Source organism: Phymastichus coffea, unplaced genomic scaffold, assembly GCF_024137745.1.
Source record: "Phymastichus coffea isolate CEN01 unplaced genomic scaffold, Cenicafe_Pcof_1.1 PCOF00015, whole genome shotgun sequence".
NCBI classification, from domain to species: domain Eukaryota; kingdom Metazoa; phylum Arthropoda; class Insecta; order Hymenoptera; family Eulophidae; genus Phymastichus; species Phymastichus coffea.
Window position 1 is genome coordinate 985,466 of NW_026706826.1, and position 24,152 is coordinate 1,009,617.

At 36.1% G+C, this 24,152-nt stretch overlaps 1 protein-coding gene across 1 annotated transcript in view; it reads right to left on the bottom strand.

The window, feature by feature from the left end:
• The window catches only part of LOC131675042 (glutamate receptor ionotropic, kainate 2-like), a 2,022,482-nt gene that overhangs the window by 935,499 nt on the left and 1,062,831 nt on the right, over positions 1–24,152 (bottom strand). The window lies entirely within an intron of this gene.

Genomic DNA, 24,152 nt, shown 5'->3' on the forward strand with positions numbered 1-24,152 from the left:
TCATGTGCTTCCGTAACGGCACAGAGGAGAGAGACAGAAGTTCTAAGAGAAGCTGCAGGAGATTCTTGGAGAAGACGGAGCGGTATGCGACATGACACAAGGACAGACGCTAGAGATTCTAGATCTAGACTGTCTCACGGACAAAAACGACGTAACGGAAGCACTGAAATGAGAGACGAGACAAGATATGGATTTCAAGGTCCACATCTTTGCACCGAACAAGAGCAACGTCTGTATGGCAGTGTTTAAGACGGACAAAGATAGGACCCACAGGCTGTTCAAGAAGAACAGAATTAAAATTGGCTGGGTCAACTGCCGGATGAGAGAGAGAGGGAGAGAGATTGACGGTTTAGAAATGCTATCGGTGTCTTGGTTACGGACGCAGATGAACGGACTGTAAATAACTAGACAGGACAGTGCTGCTGAAAATGCGGCGTGACCGAACACATCGGGAAAGCTTGTTTGATTCAACAACCGACTTGCTTTTTGTGTTCCGAAGCGCAAATTAGGGAGTAAGCACACATTCCGGAAACCGGGGCTTTTGACATATACCGAGCTACGCTAGAGGACTGCCGGAAGCAGACCCAGACATGAACAAAATCCTGCAAGATAATCTACGCAAATGTAAGGCCGCTCAGTTTTTAGTCCCACAAATAGTGAAAGAATGAGACGCAGACATACTGATTCTGAGCGAGCAGTTAGGGAATTTACGTGCACAAGAAAGCTGGTTTTCAAATACCTCTGGTACGTCGGCCATCTGGATACAGGAGAAACTGACAAAGAGAATACAGACGTACGGAAGGGGAAAGACTACGCGTGAGTGAAGGTGAATTCCGTCACCTACGTTAGTGTGTACTTGACCCCCAACTGCACGATGGTAGTTTTTGAAAAGAAATTGGTCAGCTAGAGGACACCCTTAAAGACCTATCGGGCGACTTCGTCGTTACGAGCGATTTGAACTCCAGGGCGATCGAGTGGAGCATGTCAGCGATGGATAAATGAGGGAGATTGCTTTTAGTTATGGCCGCAAGACTGGATCTGGAAGTGGCCAATCAAGGAACGACTCCAATGCACAAACGACCTGGCTTCGGATAGTCAATATCTGATATGACTTCAGGCACGATCTAGTCACGGATAAGGGGATGGCGGATGATGGAAAACTATACAGCCATCGATCACCAGCATATTGTCTTTGAAGTGACGAACCATGCACCAACTCAATGAAACGGACAGACCAGAGACAGGACTCCAAAATACTGGAACCTCTGGAAGCAAGACAAGGAGCGTATCATAAAACTACTGCACGAGACGACGGCACCCTCCGAAGCTCTCTCAACAGGGCTCGGCACACGGAAACGAGCAAACTGAATAACGAACAAGACGATGGACTTAATAATGTAACTATGCGACACCACGACGACCAGATGCAAGGGCAGAGAGGACAAACGAACAATGTACTGGTGGATGGATCAGATCAATCTCCTCCGTAGGGAAAGAAGGGACGTCCAGACGCGGACAGATTAGTGACCGAATACTAGACGGCACGAAAGGCTCTGACTACCGGGATCAGAGGAAGCAAGAACCGCTGCTCGAAAGAACTGTGCGAATGAGTGAAGAGGGATCCCTAGGGTCTTGGTTGCAAGATTGTGACCAAAAAACTGGAGTTCCTGGGTCTCTCCGGGCCAAAAGACAAGGACACCATGAGCACTATAGTGGACGGACTCTTTCCGAACCAACCAGGGACGGACGATGCCACGGACGACTAAAAGACGACAGTGCCTGAGTTCGACGAGGCAGAGCTCACCCGTGCTACGTTCACGCTTAGACCCGTCAAGGCACAGGGGCCGAACTGCATCCCGGGGAAGATCCTCCATCGGATCGCGTTTTTACGCCCGGGACTTTTCCCGGACATTTATAGAGCGGTCTTGCAGGCTGGCTTCTTTCCCATGCGATGGAAGACGGCCAGACTGATTCTCCTTCACAAAGGCAAAGGAGAGCCAAATAGCTTGTTTTTCTAAAGCCTCCTGAGTCTGCTTAACACAGTGGGCAAACTGCACGAAACGCTACTGAAACCAAGACTGACGAGCGCGATCACAACAAAAGGAGGACTGACACTGAACTGGTACGATTTCAGAAGAGGTCGCTCGATAGTAGAGGCAATACGAGAGGTGGCAGACGCCTATCTGTGGACGAGGCGCATTTGCTATGAGGGAGGCCAATAGTGGTTCTCGAGACATTAGACGTCAGGAACGCCTTAAACTCTGCCGGATGGGGGGATATTCAAGAGATCCTCCAAGCCTCCGGAGTTCCCTCATACCTGATGCGGGTGTTGAGGAAGTATCTAAGAGACAGATAGATTGTATGCTAGACGATTAAAGGAACAGTAACAAGACGGATTATTGCAGGTGTCGCCCAGGGATCAATATTGGACCCGAATCTCTGGAACATATTGTACGACACACTACTCAGACTGTACATGCTGCTGAGAGTCGAGCTAGTTGCCTACATTTATGACGTAGCAGTGGTGATAATAGTACGAACCCCAGCACTGGCACAAATGTTATTGAATCGCGCGATGCTACGAATCAACAGATGGACGACCAGACATGGATTGAACCTAGCTCTAGCTAAGACAGAACTCATCTTTCTGACGGAAAGCAGGATTGACACCCTGATTCCTATGACGGTCGGAGAGATACAGGATCAGACCAGGAGGACGGTTAATTATCTGGGGGTGTCCGTAGATACAAAGCTGACCTTCTGGCCACACATACAAGAGGCATCTAAGAAGGCTGCAGAGAGGACTTTTGCTCTCAGTAGCCTGATGGCGAACATATTTGGACCGAGACAATGGAAAAGATGTCTACTGATGTTTACGATCCACTTGATCATGCTGTACGGGGCGGAGGTGTGGGCCGACGCGCTGGAGGGCCGGAAATACAACAAGGGACTGATGAACGTATAACGATAGGAAGTTATGAGGATTGCTTGCACCTACACAACGATCTCTGCAGAGACTGTGCTGATGGTGGTGGACGTGATCCCGATAGACCTGCTCGCTAGAGAACGAAAACGCGTACACGAAAGAAACGAAGATGTAACAAGAACAGAAGCTGCGGTGGCAGAAAGATCCAAGACCATGACGGACTGAAACGAACGATGGAGGAGGGGCACGACTTGTACATGGACGAGACGCCTGATTGATGACCTGAGACCGTGAACGGTAAGGCGATTCGGGGAAATGAATTTTATCCTGACCCAGTTTCTTACCAACCACGGGTACTACAGGAAATACTTATTTGACAGAGGGAGAGTAAGCAGGCCTGAGTGTAAATACTGCAGACACAAACGTGTCGATATTAAGTACACATTTTTTGAGTGTAGCCAGTGGTATTCGGAGTGATGACAATTGGAAATGGAAGTAGCCAGCATCGCGTTAGAAAACATCGTAGCTAAGGTGCTGCGAGACAAGAACAGTTGGACAGTGATCGCGACTTACGTCGAGGCAATTGTGAGGGTGAAAAAGGCGGATGGATGCCTGAAAGTCGAGTGAATGACGAATAAATATGAGTGTGAATGCGTATAAAAGAGAATGGATAAATGCATAATGATGAACGTCACGACCGTCAGGCACGTAACGGAATACGACGCAGGCCGTCTGACGACAAAGAGAGAATATGATACAGTTCTTTAGCGGGAAGTAATGCTAACGTGATCCCTCGCTGGAAAACGGATGGCGGTAGATATTACTTGCCTCTGTTCCGGCAATTCATTGCCAGATCAAGGGAAAGAAGGTTTAGTTGGTAAGGGTGGGCTTTGATAGCTCGGCTGTTGTTTATAGCGGCCCAGTAAGAGGTGGTCGACAAGTCCATCACATGGCGGGAGAGCGTAACAGCGGGTTTCACCCGCTAATGTACTCGTACGTGCTAGGTCTATGAGGATTTGACTATTTTTTTAAACACCATAAAAAAATCTCATGTTCTCGTTATATTCTCTAGTTAATACGTCGTTTTTATTTATATTTTATTTATATTTTATTTATATATTTTATTTTATTTATATTTTATTTATATATTTTATTTTATTTATATTATATTTATATATTTTATTTTATTTATATTTTATTTATATTTTAAGTTAACTTTTCTCTAAATTTACCGTATTTTGTTAAAATTAACTTTCGAGACTGTGGTTGCCATAAAACATATCCGTTACTAGTTTGTCCTTCAAATATTGCCTTTATAACTTTGTCAGATAATTTAGTTTCTGATAAGGGTTTCTATGCATAGATTATGCATCCAAAACGTCTGTTTTTCTCTAAATGACTTTACTTATTTGAGGATATCGCATTTAAAGGTGTTTTAAAATCTCTAAACGAATTTCGAGTCCTATTGTAAATATCTACAGCTACTTCTAACGCTATATTCTATAATGACTTGAATAAACCTGAATCTATTATCAGAGATTTTAATTTTTCTAATATGGTTTTGTTGAATCGTTCAACGGTACCATTGTGAGGGGGTGTATAAGGATTGTAAAAATTCGACTTTAGTTTTACCAATCTGATGACTTCTTAAAATTTTCGTCCAGTAAATTCTCTGGCATTATCGGCTCTATATAGTATCCTCTAAGATTCTTTCCTACTAGATTTCTCATAGTAGTTAGATAATTTTCTAGGCATCCTTCTGTCTCTGATTTACTTAGAATGGCATAGGTTTTGGCAAATTTCAGAAAGTCATTCAAAGACTATTATATATTTTTTTCGAACTGGGTGTGTAGTTATTTTAAAAGGTCCTATGATATCAGTATGAGTTAGTTGAAGAAAGTGATCAACTTTAGTTCTAAATTCTTTGAATGGTTATTTAATCATTTTAGATATTATACATACTTCACGATTTTTTATAATCTTATTGAATTTAATATTACTCAGCTCTTTATTTATATTTTAGAATTTTAATAATTAATTGTAAGAAGGATGTCCTAATCTAATATGCTATAACATCCCTTCATCTAACTCTTCTAAATATTTTTTCTCTAACTCTAACGAAGCAAATAAATCATCTGTGGGTTTCTCATTTTTCTGGCCATCTAATGTATAATTTTCTATCTATTCTGATAATATTTTCATTATTGTTCCCTACTTCTTTATTTTGTTGTTAATTGGATAATGTCTCTAATGTAATCATCCGCGCTCTACAAGTATATGTATCATAAATTTGGTTATCTGTATTTTCGGCTTTATTTTTAATCTCTAATTGAATAAGCCATTTAGGCTTTTCATAATATCCAGTCAAAAATACAGAACCGCCGTATTTATCGAAGATCTTTAAAGTCGTGTCATCAAAATAGATACCGAATCCAGCATCATTTTCTAAGAGACATTAGATTGTCTGATACATTAGGGGTAGCTATAGCATTAGTTAGTTTTATGTTTGTTTAAATTTTTAAGATATAAATTGCCTTTACCATCTATCTCTATATTAGCCGATCTATTTTTATTAGCGCATCTAATATATGTTCCGGAACTTATTTTAAAGTTTTGTAAGACAAGTACTTTATTGGTAATATGCTCTGTTGCTCTAGAGTCTAATAGAAAAGTCATCTTATTATAATGATTATCAATTATATTTTTACCTTGTACTTGAGCAATTGCTACATTAACCATTTTCAGTCTATTTTCGTCTCATTAGGGTAATAAGTGCGATTGGTTCCCCGTTTTCCTATTCAAGTTCTACTTTGTACTTTAAAATTTTGATTGTTATTCCCTCTAAGGTTATTGGTGTAATTTCTACCTCTTTTATTAATCCTTAAAAATTCCTCTAAGGCCTCTATTGTTATAACTATTCGACCCTCTTTCTTTTGATCCTTTATTATTTATATTTCGGTCTCTATTATTTACGTATCCTCCTGCTCTAGCTCCACCTTCTTGGCGTGGACAGGTTTTGCCTGTGTGGTGAGCAAAGTCTTGGCACACATAGCAAAATCACAGCTCGTACTAGAGCAGTGAGCAAGTGTCAGAAACGTGACCCATGTTATGTTTGTAACATCTGAAACACTTATTCCCCCCCACTAGAACCAGCACCAGCTAATCCTGTTCTTGCTACGTTCGCCGATGCTCTCTCTAAGGTATCAGTGCTTCTCAAATTAGCCTCTAACTGTTGAATAAAGTTTTTCATTTCTTCTAAGTTTATCCCTCTATTTTTAGTCTTTTTCATTATTATCTTCATTTCTCTAATTCGGGAATATAAGTCTTTTTCAGCCTTTATAAAAGCAGAAGGTTTTTCAGCATCAGTAAGAGGACTGACCGTATCACATAACTCATACCCTCTTATAATTGAATCAAACCTATCCAGAAATTCAGAGACCTTATCTTTTTTATTTAATTTAATGCTATACAACTCTTCTCTTACTTTTGCATCATCAGTGTTGGCTTTTATTTTTCTATGCTTTCTAATTTTAGTTATTATTTCTCTAGGGTCATTGATATTTAGAGTTATTTTATGATGGTTCTTATCTAGGTGATTAATGATCTTATCTCCAACTAATCTATTCCTTTTATCTATTTCATCTATAGTAAAGATTCTTTTGGCTCTAGTGTTAGGACCTATCACATCTAATAATACTTTTGCAGACAGTTCTAAATTTTGTCTACCCAATCACATATTGATGTTAGCTTCAGACATTAGAATATAATCCCTTTCAAAAGATACTTTAGAAGTTGAGTTAGTGTTCTTTAATATTTTGTCTAAAGCATCAAAAGTTTGATGCAATTGACTGCTAAAATCAGAAGTGAGGTTATTTGGACGTATTTTAATTGCTTCAAGAAAGGTTTAAAATCCGAAATTACAGTAAACTTCCTGGTGAAAACGAATTCGGATACAGCTGTAAAGAATGCCATTAAAATGGAAAAAGATCTTGAATTGTTATCCAAGTTAAGAACTAACCTTAGTAAAAAGATCACTCAAGCCGCCTCACAGAAGATTGCAAATACGAGTCAGATTTGTGATACTGTAGGGCATACAGCTTTGATGTGCAATTCAGTTTCTAATCAGAACCAACCGTGCAATTATTACAAACCTCAGAACTAACATTTTTTACGGTAGCTGCAGTTTCTCTAGCAGTACTTTCAACGGGTTTTTCATTTTCTAAGTTCTGGTTATTTTCCTCTAATATACTACTAATTTAAAAAGGATTGTCTCTAAAGTTATGTCGAGGTAAAGAGGTTATAACGCTTGAATTTATATTAGATTCATCCTTGTTTGTTCCTACTTTTAATTTTCTAATGTCTAGTCTCTTCGACTTTAAGATTGCCTCCATTATTGACCGTGTATCCTTGAGGGTCTCGTTGATCCGAGGCCGAGCTTGGATCTCAGCCACCTTCTGAACCGTGACAAGAATTTTATTTATCCTGGCCGCATCGAATTATCTGAGTAACTCCTCCTGGGAAAGTTGCAGAGACCTTAGATTGGGCGCTACGAGTGGAGGAGTATGCCTGCCCGTCCGCGCTGTACTGCTGTTAGTGACAGCAGGTTCGGTGATGTCGTTCAAAACAGCGCGGGTAGAGTTGGGATGACTACTGACTTCGTTAAACCACTCGTCATAGGTGCGGTCACTGATGAGACGACACTAGATGTTGTTGTGTCCGTGCTGGATGTCATTGGCACTATATTACAATTTTCTAGATAAACATTCGGATTTTCTCTAACCTGAATTCTAAATACGAGTAGTTACGGATCTGTGTAAATGTAAATATCAATGTTATATATATATTATTGTTACATAACTTTGAATTATTCTAAAACATGCATGCTTATACAGTATGCGGACACTCAAATGCGCAGGCGGTCTCATACCGAGTTTCCACTTTGACTCAATTAAGTTGCTCTGAATATATCAATTTTTAAATTGTGTGTTACACTACTTATTATAGACACACCTTAGTTAAAATTAGTTCACTTTATAGCGCAGGGACTTTATGTAGCGTGCACAACTTTAGTTGTGAACTCACCTTTGTGATGCGCGCTCATCATTTCGTGCGTTTTTTATCCCTCTAAATCTCTCTGTCTTTTGTCAGCGGTACGTACACAGTATAGTTTTTTTCTCACGCGGATTCTGGTTAGCATGTGTTTTAGCCGGGTCTCAGCGCCGAATCCTTTGTTCGATTGACATTTATGTTATGTCGCGACTACGTAGCCGTGACGTGTAGTTTTAGAATATGTATGATCATTCATTTATTAGAAATTATTATAGTGACAGGAACTTACCTGGGTTATTATTTCGAGTTAAATTGGCTGCTTAGCTCTATCTCGATGAAGTATCTGTGAGATCGGTCGGTAATGATGCACAAACACTCGATTCAAGTAATTATTTATTTATTCAAAGACAGAAATGATTTCTCAAAAATAACAATAGGTAAATTGTACGTTATTCGGCCGTCGCGCGTCCGCTGCCAAAAAGTCGAGTCTCTGTTTTTATATTGACTCTTCGGCCCGTATTAATGTGTTGAGTAATCAGAAAATCAAATTTTCGGACTACTTATCTTTTAATTTCGCTGAGTTTGTATTTCGTAAAAATGCCGTTCGTCGTTTATACATTCTTTCGTTTTCAATCGATTGCTGATGAAATCAAAATGAAGAAATATTTACGTCTCAGGACGTAACATTTATGACAACGAATTTATCTCGCACACCATTCGCGAACCATGATATGTCACTTTCCGAGAGTTCGCAATTTCATTTTCTTTACCCTGAAATATCCATTTGCTCGTCTCAATCTGCCTTATTCCGGTATACTGTTGCTTGAAAAAAGCGACAGAAAAACCGCACTTTTCTGCATTGATTCAAGCGTACCTGTCACATTCTTCAACACGAACTCAATAATTTTATTAATCTCTAAGTCGACAATTCTAACAATCAAAACACTTCAGAATATTTTTTTTACAATTCCTACATTAGTCTAATCCGGCATCCACATACTCTAATCAAATTCGCACAATCACTCTTTTTGAAGAAGTACAATTTTATTATTATTATTTTTGAACATACGAGGGGGGATCAATAAGTCTTTACAAAATCCAAGAGATGGCGCTCATCACGCTTAAATTATCATGTTGTTGGCAAGCAATACTACTAACTAGATATCGTGCAAAGTTTCAGCTCGATTCATTAAGTCGTTTTTTTGTGAGCGTTGGTTGAACAAAAAGTTATTGGTTTATTTGAAAAATGGAAGAAACAAAGTTTCGAGCTGTGATAAAACATTTTCATTTCAACACCAAAAGAAATCATATTGAGTTGAACACCATTCATGGCAAGTTTGCCCCTGTGTTTAAGACTGTTTATAAATGAAAAAAAGAATTTAACCGCGGACGTACAACAACAAAAGATGAACCTCGTTCAGGACGCCCCGTAGAAATGAGTACGCCCGCTAAGTAAATAGTCTACAAAATCAACGATATGGTGTTGCGTGATAGAAAATTAAAATTGCGAGAATTAATTGAGGCCACAGGGGTATCAAAGGGTACAATCATTTCAATTTTGCATAATAAATTGGGGATGAAAAAAATATCAGCAAGATGAGTGTCGCGTTTGCTCACTGTTGAAAACAAACGAACCCGCGTGGTTACCTCTGAGGCTCTTTTGGCACACATACGTCGTAATTCGGAATACTTTTGGCATCGATTCCTAACTGTAGACGAAAGATGGGTACACTACTACACTCCTGAAACCAATAAACAGTCCAAACAATGGATTACCGCAGGAGAACCAGCCCGAAAGAAGGCAAAGACAGTAAAGTTAGCTGGCAAGATTATGGCCACGGTTTTTTGGGATGCGTATGGAATCATCTACATCGACTACTTGAAAAAGGGCCAGACGATCACTGGACAATATTATGTGTCATTATTAGGTAAGCTGAAAGAAAAAATCAGAGAAAAACGTCCTCACTTGAACAAAAAAAAAAATGCCTCTTTCTTTACGACAATGCTCAAGTTCACACGTATGCAGTTTCGATGGCAAAAGTTAACGATATAATATTATATTTGCCTGATTTGGCTCGCAGTGACTTTTTCTTATTTCCTAACCTCAAAAAATCGCCATCGCCGAAACAAATGCCTATTTTGAGGGTTTTTAAAATCATATTTTTCTGATGGCTTAAAAAAACTGGAAGGCCGTTCAATAAAATGTATCGACCTTCAAGGAGATTATGTTGAAAAATAAAAAAAATTACAGACGCAAAACTTTTTTTTCCTTCTTTTTGTAAAGACTTATTGACTCTCCCTCTTACCTTATTTTTTGTTTTCCAATATCTATGGTGCGCAGCGGAAGCATATCTAGGGCTGATAACCTTTTGGATAGGAGTTCTATTAATAAAAACACAATTTGCTCTATCTCTAAATATTCTCAACTCTAACTTTACTTTTAAAATACAAAATTAAAAGGCAGTACGACGTCTCCTCTATGCTGACGGTGAAGGGAAAGCCGTGCCGAGAGCGTAGATCATAGACAATGATAAAGGTGGCGTTGGGCACGTGCATACGCACACAAACATATTAACACGAATATACAAACGTTAATTTTAATATTTGTATATAAGTTGTACATATACATCCACATAAAGATGTTAATAAGAATTTTTAAATCTGTATTATAATTTACATACAAATTATAAATTCAAATTTTTATGTTGACTTAAAACTTTTGTTCGATATATAAATTTGTTCTTGGAATCAATGAAAAATTATAATCAGTTATTGATACATTTACAAGGTGAACCAGTTTAATCCAGGTGGCTAATTATTTCGTTCTGGAAACATGATAGCGAAATAGTTCGGATAAAAGTTTTAGGGTTTGGAGGGGACAGCGGATGATGACCTCTAACTTGATCTTGAATTTGAGTTTCAAGGTTATTTGAAAGTCAACTTTGTGTTTTTAAATGAAAACCCCTATTTTTTATCCCGGATTCGGATAGAGCGGGAAATTTTACGTTTAAATCATGTAATGTACGCGGGATCCAAATGACCCCTATCCTACCCCCAAAGTCATTTCGAGGTCAATCTTACTTTTTAATTGGGACCCCTCATTTTTCGTCGCAGGTTTAAATTCATGACTTTGGTGGTGGGTGGGAGTCATTCGGATCCCATAAATATATCATCATCTAGACGTACAATTTTACGTCGAATTCAAACTTGCAACGAAAATGAGGGGTCCCATTTAAAAAGTAAAGTTTATCTCGAAATGACTTTAGGGATGGGGTGGGGGTCATTTGGATCCCGCGTACATTACATGATTTAAACGTAAAATTTCCCGCTCTATCCAAATCCGGTATAAAAAATAGGAGTTTTCATTTAAAAACAAAATTGACCATCAAATAACCTTGAAACTCAAGTTCAAGGTCAAGTTGGAGGTCACCATCGGATGTCCCCTTCCAAACCCTAAAACTTATATCCGAACTATTTTTCGCTATCCTGCTTCTGGAATGAAATAATTGGCCATCTTGATTATAATGGTTCACCCTGTATTTTTCATTATATTCGATACTAAACTTTATATATCAGCTCAAGCCTTTCATTCGATACAAAGGTTGTTAAATTTGCACTATTTGCATACAAGTATTAAAATTCAAATTTTTATATCGTCTCTAAACTTTTTTCAATGCCAGAATTATCAAATCTACACCGACATAAATTTGTATATACATAGTGTAGATTTAATAATTATTTTATCGTATGAAAGGTGTGAGCAAATATACACTGCCCGTCAATCACTTTTGCCATGCTTACCTCAAAATTAGGCAAACTTGAAAGTTTTATATCTCGGTCGGAAATCATCGTATCACAAAAAACCGCAGGGCATTTTAAAGGTAATTGCAAAAGCTTCCGTTTAAGACGTGCAGACACTTAAAAATGAAAATATGTGTTTTTACAGTAAAAAACTGATTAAAAAAATTTCAATTTTTTTAACCTCGACTTAAATCAATGCCAATTTAGAACCAGGCGGTGGAGGGCAAATCGACCGGAGGGGTTGGGAGGGTAATATCTTTCCCTTTAAAATTAGCCCCCCGCGGGGTTCTATCCGATGTTTTTTAACAGAGTTACGGCGTTTTTTGTAAAAAAATAACCTTTTTTTTCAATCCTCAATTACTTCGACTTGCGTACGTTTTGGAAAAAAATGCCAAAGAGAAAAAAGTTTCATTTTGTGTCCAAGAATACGAAAATAAAGTCAAAATAAAGAAATAGAGAAAAAAATTTTTTTCGCTTTTTTAGCGCATTAAAAAAATAAAGGAATTTAACTTTTTTTTTACGCTTCGTTTTAAAATGTCTAGGGACGTAGTTAATCACAAAAAAATTAAAACTAAACGTAAAAAAAAAGTTAAATTCCTTTATTTTTTTAATGCGCTAAAAAACCGAAAAAAATTTTTTTCTCTATTTCTTTATTTTGACTTTATTTTCGTATTCTTGGACACAAAATGAAACTTTTTTCTCTTTGGCATTTTTTTCCAAAACGTACGCAAGTCGAAGTAATTGAGGATTGAAAAAAAAGGTTATTTTTTTACAAAAAACGCCGTAACTCTGTTAAAAAACATCGGATAGAACCCCGCGGGGGGCTAATTTTAAAGGGAAAGATATTACCCTCCCAACCCCTCCGGTCGATTTGCCCTCCACCGCCTGGTTCTAAATTGGCATTGATTTAAGTCGAGGTTAAAAAAATTGAAATTTTTTTAATCAGTTTTTTACTGTAAAAAACACATATTTTCATTTTTAAGTGTCTGCACGACTTAAACGGATGCTTTTGCAATCACCTTTAAAATGCCCTGCGGATTTTTGTGATACGATGATTTCCGACCGAGATACAAAACTTTCAAGTTTGCCTAATTTTGAAGTAAGCATGGCAAAAGTGATTGACGGGCAGTGTACATATTTTTGGGTCGAATACAAAATGTTATATTAATAACTGTTATTATAAGTCTTTCATTGATTCGAATAAGAAATGATTGAAAGTGTAGATTTAATAATAATTCTTGTGTCTGAGCTAATGTGAAAATTTGAATTTTATGTTATGTGGCAACTAACGCTAGACTCAAGAAACATAAATTAATGAAAACATAATCACACTCATGATAAATAGGAATACTTTCAAACTACAAGATCAAGATAGAGTTCTCACTGTAGTACTCTACTGACATCATGTAAAGTTTTTCTGTTTTGTAAAATAATTTACTTATTATCTATACTAATGTACTAATGTTGACAGATTGTAAATAAACTTTGGAAATTAAAAAAAAATGTTAGTTGGCATGTGACTAGGCATTGATAACCTCATTTATTAAATATCATAAAGTAATTACATCTGCAGTGATCTATGAAGCAAATTTATTTACTTCATGATATATAATAAACGGAGTTATATTTATACCCTGTTGTAGCTAACTTACTTGAAGTTCATTTTCTGTATTCTTCGTGTACGTCCTATTACCAATTGCAGGAATAACATATACATCAACAACATACGTATATAACAGCAGCACCAGAAAAATCAGGATTCTGTAGAATATATAGATTTATTAATTCATTATACACCGAAATAATAATTTTCATAAATTAGGATGCGAACTTTGAATTGACGGTGGTTTGTCGTAATGAACAACTGACATAGAAGATTCAGAGTATTCATCCAACTCATTGCCTGAACTGTCATCATTTTCTTACACTATTTCAGCAACTTGCTGAAAAAGATAAATTAAATGTTAACATGAAACGTATGTATACAATATATTAAATTCATTTTTTATGATTCAATACTTCAAAGTTATCACGCCATCTCTGAATTTCAACACTTGAATGAGATTCAGATCCTGAGTCTTTTATCTGCATCCTCTGTCTTCTTCTTTGATTGTACCTACTGGTTCTAATAGTCTGATTTTGTCTCTTCAAATTGTATTGAGACATTATACATAGTAGGTATGATTATAGCTTAAACAGACTGAATCACTTGAATACCGTTGATTGAAGTAGATCATTAACATTGGTTGAATTCATGGATAAACTTTCCAACCTATAAAGAAAGGTGTAACTACAAATTGCCTTGACTACTTTAAATATCTAATTCTGTACTTTAAACTAAAATATCTTGATAGACTAATGCAAGTGGCTATATAATACAGATTTAATTCTGTTTTCAATTTCTTGCAAATATAATAAAACATATAAATACTATAATTTTCAATTATTTTTCAGTTCACAACATTGTATTAAAGTAATGAATAAAAATTAAATAATAAAGTATAGCAATCTTACTATAAAATTAGTCAACGTTAGATTTAAGTATGAAAAAGCTATTTTACAAATTTAATTAAGCATATTCATTTAAAACAACAACTTAGCATAAATACGTATAGCTTCAGGGAATATACATGGAATGTATGAACATACATCACTTGGGGAAATGTACTTGTCAGGTGGATACTTAATTTTCAAAGACCCATACTCTTTCTGGAACTTATCAACAATTTTGATAATAAGCAAGCTTTTTCAACACACGTACACATAAGTACGTTTTTATATAAAAAAATTAGTTTTTCAATAGTTCAAAAATTCTTGAAGTGCATGAATAACAAACGTGGCTGGAAACTCAGAAAGTCGGATCGCCGGATGTGACATTCTGTCTTTTGCAGCCTGAAAACGTTGCTGCCACCTTTTAAGAAGCGTCATTTTTTTTAAGTCAAGATTTGTATTTTTTTGCTGAGTAATATACTACTGTTATGTAGCTTTTCAAATGCAATATCCTACAGAAAATAGAAAGTTACCTAAAAATACATTAAAATCTAGTGTTATTTGCAAATCTTGAATTGTATTAAAAAATATCGCTCATGTATTATTGTACTGTATTTCTTTAGATGGAAGCAGGTTACATATATGCAACTCTGAGCATACTTATATGTATATGAGTGTGCGGCTGCGCAGAAGCAATAGAGATCCCGCCAGCCGTGATTCACGACTGTCGCCAGTTTCAGTTTGCGTACACTTGCCGCCAAATCGTAATTCGCTGGCTTTCTGAGTTTCCAGCCTTTCTTCGAGTCTTTCTTCATACTTGCGTATTGTATTACATCTCACTTGTGCTTGTATTGCATTTGTTTAAAATAAAAGTTTAATATACTTACTGTCATATCATACTTATTTACCAGCTTTCAGAGTTTACACCATTTCTTCTTTGCTTATATTTTTGTATAATGTTTGCCTGTATTCTTTAATTTATTTGTTCGAATTCTTGTTTACGTTTTCCTTATGCTTGTATTGTAGAGAACATAAATTACAGTTGATTTTTAAACCAGGTATGCAGTCACATGATGTTTATCTATATCGGCATTGATATCTTCTTCAATAGAAATTGTTTTTGTTATATGTTTCATCAATTTTTTACAACTGCAATAATGACAAAGTGAATTGTTACTCGAATATTTTACAACAAAACTAATGAATAGGTGAATAAGATACGAGGGTCGTTTGAAAAGTCCGTGCAAAGTCAGAGAGATGGCGCTACTAGTGCGTATCAAGGTTATTTTCAGTTAGTGGCATATCTTGCAAGAGCACACACCAAGTTTCAGCCAGATCAGCCAATTACTTTGCGTTTTACATTCGTTTCAATCAACGAAATCGAATGGTTGTACAAAATGGACGAAAAAGAATTTGGTGTATTGATTAAACATTACTTTTTCAAAGGCAAAACGCCTCAGAAAATTAAACAGAAGCTTGATAAACATTATGGTGATAACATATGATGGCACCTTCGATTAGAATGATTTATAAGTAGTTTCAAAATTTTCGGAGTGGCCATATGAGCACAAAAGACGCTGAACGTTCTGGACGCCCTGTTGAGGTTACCACTTCAGAAATCATTGATAAAATCCATGATATGGTGATGTCTGACAGAAGAGTGAAGGTGCGTGAGATTGCTAGTACTGTACGCATCTCGAGCGAATGGGTACATAATATTTTGCACCAATATTTGGACATGAAAAAGCTATCCGCTAGATGGGTGCCGCGATTGCTCATGATTGACCAAAAACGAGATCGTGTGAAGTGTTGCAAGAATGGTTTGCAGCTGTTCCAGCCAAATCCGCAAGACTTTAAGCGTCGTTTCATCACTGTAGATGACACATGGATACATCACTACACTCCTGAGACCAAAGAACAGTCTAAACAATGGTTTTCCAAAGGGGAATCTGCTCCGAAAAAGATGAAGACAATTCCTTCGACCGGGAAGGTTATGGCGACTGTCTTTTGGGATTCGCATGGAATAATCTTCATCGACTATCTGGAAAAGGGTAAAACCATTACAGGCGAATATTATCCATCGTTATTGGATCGTTTGAAAACCGATTTGCTAGGGAAACGTCCACGATTGGCCCACAAAAAAGTCCTCTTCCACCACGACAATGTGCCAGGTCATGCCTCAGCAGTTGTGGCCGCAAAACTGATGGAGATAGGGTTCCAACTCGTTTCACATCACCCTATTCTCCAGACTTGGCTCCGTCGGACTACTATTTGTTCCCTAATATGAAAAAATGGCTGACGGGGAAAAGATTTTATTCAAACGAGGAGGAGATTGCAGAAACGAATGCTTATTTTACAGACTTGGACAAATCCTATTATTTGGAAGGGATGAACAAACTAGAGCAGCGTTGAATGAAGTGTATAAGCCTAAAAGGAGACTATGTTGAAAAATAAAAAAGATTTATTAAAAAAAATCAAGCAATTTTTATTTTTGCACGGACTTTTCAAACGACTCTCGTAAGTTCGAATAAAAAATTGTTATTGGTTCCTATTGATACTACTAAAATAGGAACGACAAAAACGTTAATAAACTTATTTTGACCCTTATGAAAATCCGTGGATTCGTATAAAAGTTTATTGTTAATAAATTTTTATTAACCAACAATTATCAAAGCAACGGTGTTTAATACTACAAATGTATCTAGTAGAAGTTACGACAAAAGTTTCGTACATCGCATCCCCTTTGAACCGCTCTTAAGTCATTCGAATGACTTAAGTAATTCGAATAAACTTTTCAGACTGCAAAACAATCGAATTTCACGAAAGCCCATTCAATTTTGTTGAATTCAATCATGCTCTTGACTCGCCTAGCTCTTCCTTATCCCTGACCCTGACGGTATAGATCATTACACGCTAAAAAAAGCATCCAATGAAATACAGGCTTACATTTCTCGACATCTACAACGAAATGTACAGCAGCAGTGACTTTCCGTTAGACTGGAAAAAATCTTACGTGCATTTCATTCCCAAACCTTATAATAAAGGGTTCAGGTCTATTGCACTCACTTCAGCACTTTGTAAATTATTTGAAACTCCATTTAAAAACAAACTAGACTGGTGGATCGAAACACAAAATATTCTACCACAAAGCCAAAGCGGGTTTCGTAAAGGGCAATCATGTTATGACAACCTGCTCAATTTAACCATTAATATGCAGTCAACTCTTTGCAAAAACAAAGACATGTTTGCAACCTTTCTCGATGTCAAGAGTGCGTTTGATAATGTCAACATTAGGAAATTACTTGAAAAGCTTGCAAAAAGCGATTGCCCGCTAATCCTAATAAAATTTATAACTTTCATCACGATCGAAAGATATATTTATAGCAATGAAAGCCTTGATCCTAAATCAACTTGTAAAGGGGTTCCTCAAGGAGGAGTTTCGTGTTCACTCTTGTACATAATCTTTGTTCCTGACATTATCAAATGCGTCTCAAATCGAGTCTCCATATCTCAATTTGCAGATGACATTGCAGTCTACACTAATAATTTAAATTTTCTACAAAAAACTATTTCCACAATTAAAAAAAATCTGTCCAACATTGACCTTTCTCTCTCTAGAAAAAACAATTTTTATACATTTTAATAATCGAGATATCGAACCAGGTGAAACAGAAATAAAAATCAACGACTTTGTAATCAAATCAAGTGAATACACCAGATTCCTTGACATTATCTTCGGTTATAAACTCTTTTGCAAATCAAATAAACATGATTAAATCACGATACGAGAATGCTTCGAATATTATTAAATATTTGCAAAGAATATGGCGGGGAGCTGATCCTGCCACTTTCCTTACGCTTTACAAATCTTATGTAAGATCTATATCTATATCTCGTAATTAACTTTATATGAAGGCTCTAAATTACAATATGTACATCTATAAATATAATGTAATTAATTCAAGTCTCCTTCAAAAACCTGGAAGACCTCAATAATACACATATAAACCCTCTCGATTTTTTTAACAATCTTGATTCAACTAACTCAAAAGTACTTTATACAGACGGAAGTAAAAGTCCAAACTCTCTATCCACTGGTACGGCTTGCGTTAATATTAAAGAAAGTATTATAATCAGTAGAAGCCAAGTAGAAGCCAAAGTATTATAATCAGTAGAATCAAAAGGATCTGAGTATTCACAGCGGAATGCATTACGTTAATAGACGCGCTTGATTTATCTCTCAATAATACAGACGGTTACACCGTCATTATATACAACTCGCAGTGTGCTGGAAAACCTACAACTACCACTTTTCAAAATCAATACAAATCCCTCCTTATATCAAATTAAATCTATATCTGAAACGTAATATTTTATATTATGGTTTAGTTATAATACCTGTTACAATACCTTCAATAAAAACCGCCGTTGCGATTATAAATTTTGGGTAATCAAAAGTTATGATAAGTAAACATGTAATGATCACGGAAACACATTGTTAGGAAAATATACTAATTTTTATGTTTTTTTATAATTAAATATGCACTAAACTTGCTTTTGTTCGATATTAATAGCAACAATAGATTTCTGTGCCATTGTAAAAGCGAAAAACTTTGATACATTATGAGTAAGTGGAAATCGACCTTAATTCGCCGAGCGCTCATATTTCGTTGGAATGCAACGTTGCGAACTTCAGACGAATAATATTCATCGCTGTTAATGGTTTTTAATTATTTAAACAAGATTTGCTATTTTTATTTACCATTTAGATTCTTAGTATGAAAAATAGTTCTAAAATATATTTATAGAAATTTTCCTGATGGTTGGAAAATCATACTTCTTTCGTCAGAGGGTGTGAGAATATCTTGTATTGTAAATGTAGCGAAACAACCTATAAAACGGTAAAAATGCCGATTACCGCAAAAGACGCACAGCTTTCATTCCCTGGACGATGGGAAGCTATAATTCCGGAGCACCGTCGAAGCCAACGTAGCTTCACATTAGCAAGACCTTTAAATTATATAATTAAGTTGCAAATAAAAATAACAAAACATTATTTGAAACGAATTGTTTGAAAATCGGCTAAAATATAAATATACAGTACATACTTTTCAATATGTAACTAAATTGGATGTAGAATAACATTGTAAATTTCTAATATAGAGAGATTACTGTTAATATCTATATTTTTTTGATTGTATGAGAACCTAGATGGAATAGAATTGAATTTTTTATCAATAAATATTTCTAAGAAAATATATATTTCATAATTTATGAATTATTGAGGGTGGTTTTAGGGGATGTTAATTTGACATTATTCTAATATTAATTAAGATTAAAACGGTGGTACGTTACTCAAGTAGGACTTAAATTCAATGACACTATACGCTTACCATAATGTTGGTTTACTATTTCATATATTAGCAAAGAAATATTCTGAGTCATTTGGAGAAAATTGAATTATTTTCTGATATCAACATCATTTGTATTACAAAAATCAAGCAACAATAACAGTTTCAATACTTCATTTTTACTCAAAGTTGGCATTAAAAATACGAATATTAATTTTGTTGTTGTATTTAGTCAAAAGTTAAATTTAATTAATCGAAATTATTTTACACATTGTGGGGCACAATATGTACTTGTAACTCCCCCCCCCCCCGCCAGCCCCGCCCATTCAGTGAGGTCAAAACTCTTTTGCAAGAAGAGGAAGAGAGAGAGAGAGAGAGAGAGAGATAGAGAGTGTGTGTGTGTGTAAGCAAGACAGCGTTGACCGGAGAAGAAGAGCGCGCACGCGAGTGATTGAGAGTTGTCTAAAGAAGAAGAGCGCGCACGCGAGTGATAGAGAGAAAGAAGAGAGAGAGAGAGAGAGAGTTGACCGAAGAAGAAGAGCGCGCACGCGAGTGATAGAGAGAAAGAAGAGAGAGAGAGTTGACCAAAGAAGAAGAGCGCACACGCGAGTGATAGAGAAAGAAGAGAGAGAGAGAGAGAGTTGACCGAAGAAGAAGAGCTCGCGCGCGAGTGATAGAGCGAGAGAGAGTAATCTAGAAAGGAAGACAGAGAGAGACAGTTGTGACAGGGCCATAGCGATGCTAGCTGGCCCTGAGTGCGGCACTCTCCTCGCGTGAACGCAGCGACTAAGTATACGCTATATAGCGACTACATGCTTGTTTCGTTGCAGGATCTAGAGAGAGGAGCGCGACAATCAGCGAAGTGTCGCCGTGAGTGCGAGTGGGAGCGAGAAGAGCGAGAGAGAGAGAGAAAGCGATTTTGACTGATTTTTGACAGCGAGAAAAGTGGGAGCGCGGCGGCGCGAGGCTGAGAAATTAAGAGAGAAGAAGGGCAGTTAGGCGCGAGCTCGGGAGTAATTAGGGCCGCCTAGAGAGAACCTTCTGGAGAGTTCCGACTAGAGAGGAACCACTACCACTGGCGCGACAGCTATTTCGGCCAGGACGGAGAGCTATTAAGGAAGCAGAGTCAGTTCCAGCAGTAACCATATGCCGTCTACGGAGTAGAGGCCGAGCTGCGGCCCTTCCTGCAGCCACCTCCATCGTCACCAGGGTGCCGTTGCCAGCGAGTCTCCGCTTTCGCCGACGTCGCCTCTCTACCGACGGATCGTCGGTGCCCGGTGGGTCTAAAGCCAATTTAATCTATCTCGCGCCAGCTCTCGCTCGTTCATAGATTCCAGATTATTAAGCGTAGATTTATTGCGCACGCTGAGAGATCTCGCTCGCGTGATACCGCGAACTCTAGTCGCGAATGGCTGAGAGAGCGCGCTCGCCACGGGGAAGTGAACTTTGTAGCGTTTATTTGTAGAAGGGCGTCAATAAGTGAGATCGCCATATGTAATGTTATTTAATCAAAGTGTCCGATTATTTGAATCATCCTCCCCAACCAGAGCGAACGTCGGCCTGTGAAAGTCAGCGCCGGCTTTCTTGACCAAAAAAGAACCCAGTAAAATTTATCAGAGACCAGCCCGTGGCTCACGGTGGCTGACCCCTCTTGCACAGTAAGCAAAAGACAGAAAAATGATAGGACAGGAAAAGCGCGCACGCGAGAGTGTAAGAGAGAGTGAGAGAATGAGAGAAAGGAAGAGAGAGAGAGAAAGTATAAATTTGACTAAAGATACTTATGAATGAAACTATGATAATTCTAAATATTTACAGAGCAACGGTACCCTACAGTCAGGTCCAGAAATTGAAAAATGTGAGTAATTGAAACATGGAAGACAGCTACATAACTATAATTTTAAAATGTAAATATACATTTTTTTTAGAAACTGGCAGCTGAGCGACGTAAAATCCGGAATCTTCTGGACGAGAATAAGTCCCTAACAACTCAGATAGAGTTAAAAAAATGACGCCTTAAGTAAAAATCAAATACTATTTGCGATAAACATTATTTTTTAATATTAAACCTTTTTTGTTTCAGATACAAGTTCCAATAAAATATTATAATAAAAGAAATAATAAAATAAAGTTTCAACAAAAATGTATGTATTTTTTAATCAGATAATAAATGTATCATTTTTATGAACCCGTGTCAATTTATTTTTACTGCAAAAAATTGAAATATTGATTTTCTTCATGTTCTTCTACTAGTGTTATTTACCGCGCTTAGCGCGTTTTTTTTTTTTTTTTAAGTTGTTCTATTATTTATTACGTTATTGAAACTTTTTACATGTCAACTGCAAAATTTCCATGGACACGAATAAGTCCTGCTGTTTAAAATAAACTACTACGTCAATATTTATTGATGAATAAAAATAGAACATGCACCCATTTTTTCTCAAAAATCGATGAACTTTTACTCATTTCAAGATATATTGGAAAAATTATTCAAATGATTAATTCGACCTAAGATCGATAAAGCTATTACACTATTATATAACACTAAATTTAACATTCTTAATGGTAGTGATTATGACTCCAATTTTATATTTGTATGTATAATAAATTTAACATCATATACTTTTTGCTGCCGCCACTATGAAAACACATGTGAATATTCTTCTAATTTAATGGGATTAATATTGTGATAATTTCCTTTGTTTTCATACGTCTTAATTTAAAATGTATAAAAGATAAACATGTAGTCTCTATTTTATTCCATTCATCCTCTTTTTCTTTCTACCAAATTTTAACACAACGATATTGACTGTAGTATAGGAGATGGTTATAAAATTAACAATTTGTACAGATAATTTTAAAACATAACGTATTATGTTCTTAAACCAATTTACCGAAATATTTCCATTCTTGCTGTTTATTATCCATGTTAATTATTCATAAACTGAATTTACCGCTAAAATATAAATCTTACACTCTTTGATATATAATAATAGTAATATTTCAACGTATAGGAAAATTCAAAATTTTGGGCTCTATTTTTGCATTAACCAATCTCAACGCTGAATGTCGGCGACTCATCTTTCCTTAAAGATAGGATTAACATTAAAATAAGATAGAATCATACCATCATTCTTTTAAGAAAGGATAGGAAGAGGAGAAAGAGAATAAAACGTGGAAAAAATATAAAAATCAAAAATAAAAAAATAGAAGGGAAGGATAAGGATAGAATAGAACCGTCAGCTGTGCCTAACAATTTAATTTTGTTCATTTTTAACATATTGGTTCATGATATCAAGCTTTCTGTGGAAGGTCTCTGCATTTCAATAAATATATTATTTTAACTGAACTGTTTTTTCAATTGTTCATCCGAAACCATTTCGCGAATTTCTTCAAAAATTCCAAAATTTATTTAAAATATATTAACGATGTCGAATACACCCAAATAAATTCACAGAATCAGATCACTAATGAAGTTACTTCACTCAGCATCAATTTTTCATATAGAAAAATAAAAATATATAGGATTAGATATATTTTTCACGCTCTTATTTTCATTTTTATTTCTTATTGTTATATTAATAATAACAAATTTAACATGAATTCCTTTTTTCAAAGGTAGATTTTTCAATTTTTTTACAAAACACACATTTGTCACAGCGGAAAAATGCGCATTAGTTGCGTAACACGTTTTTAAATTCATGATTTATTACATTAAAAACTGCAATAAATATAATCTTATACTGTTTGTTTTCTCGACGAGTTAAATTATTATTAACCTTTTATCCTACTTTTTAAATAAAGATTGCAACATTACAACCTTTCTTTTACACATTCAAAAATAAGATTTTCAATTATTAATAGAAAATATTTAGAACAATTTCATCTCATATTATTTAAATGAAACGATTTATTCGTTGTCAGTTTCATAATATGAGTGTATAAACAATAATAGTGCAATCTATTTTTTTTTACTTTCATAATCTTCAAAATTATCCGTATGACAAATCATGATAAATTATGAAAAATTGAACATTTATTACTAAAATCTCAACTCTAAACCACACTTACACGCTTATTTGCCAACGGATAACAGCATATGTATCTGAACCAATCAGGTCACGAATAAAATCCTTCAATACGGCTTCTAACACCTTTTTATAAGGGGAGAAAAATTTGATTTTTGAATAATTTTCTTGATTGCATGTATTGTTAAATTAACTTAGGGGTAGTTGCATATGATTCCGCGCGCTCAAACTTTGTACACCTCTTCTCTACATGACACTCAACAATTATATATGAAAAAACTAAAAAAAGGAGTGGCTAATAACAAATGGGGGCGTAAATACAACGATTTTCCTTGATTGTGTATATTGTTAAATTAACTTGGGGGTAGTTCTATATAGTTACGCGCGCTCAAACTTTGTACACCAGTTCATTATATGGCATTTAACAATCTTACGCAAAAAAAATTTAAATATCGAGTGGCTAATAACTAGGGGTATTAGCCACCTAAATAATTAGGGGTGGTTCGGCGT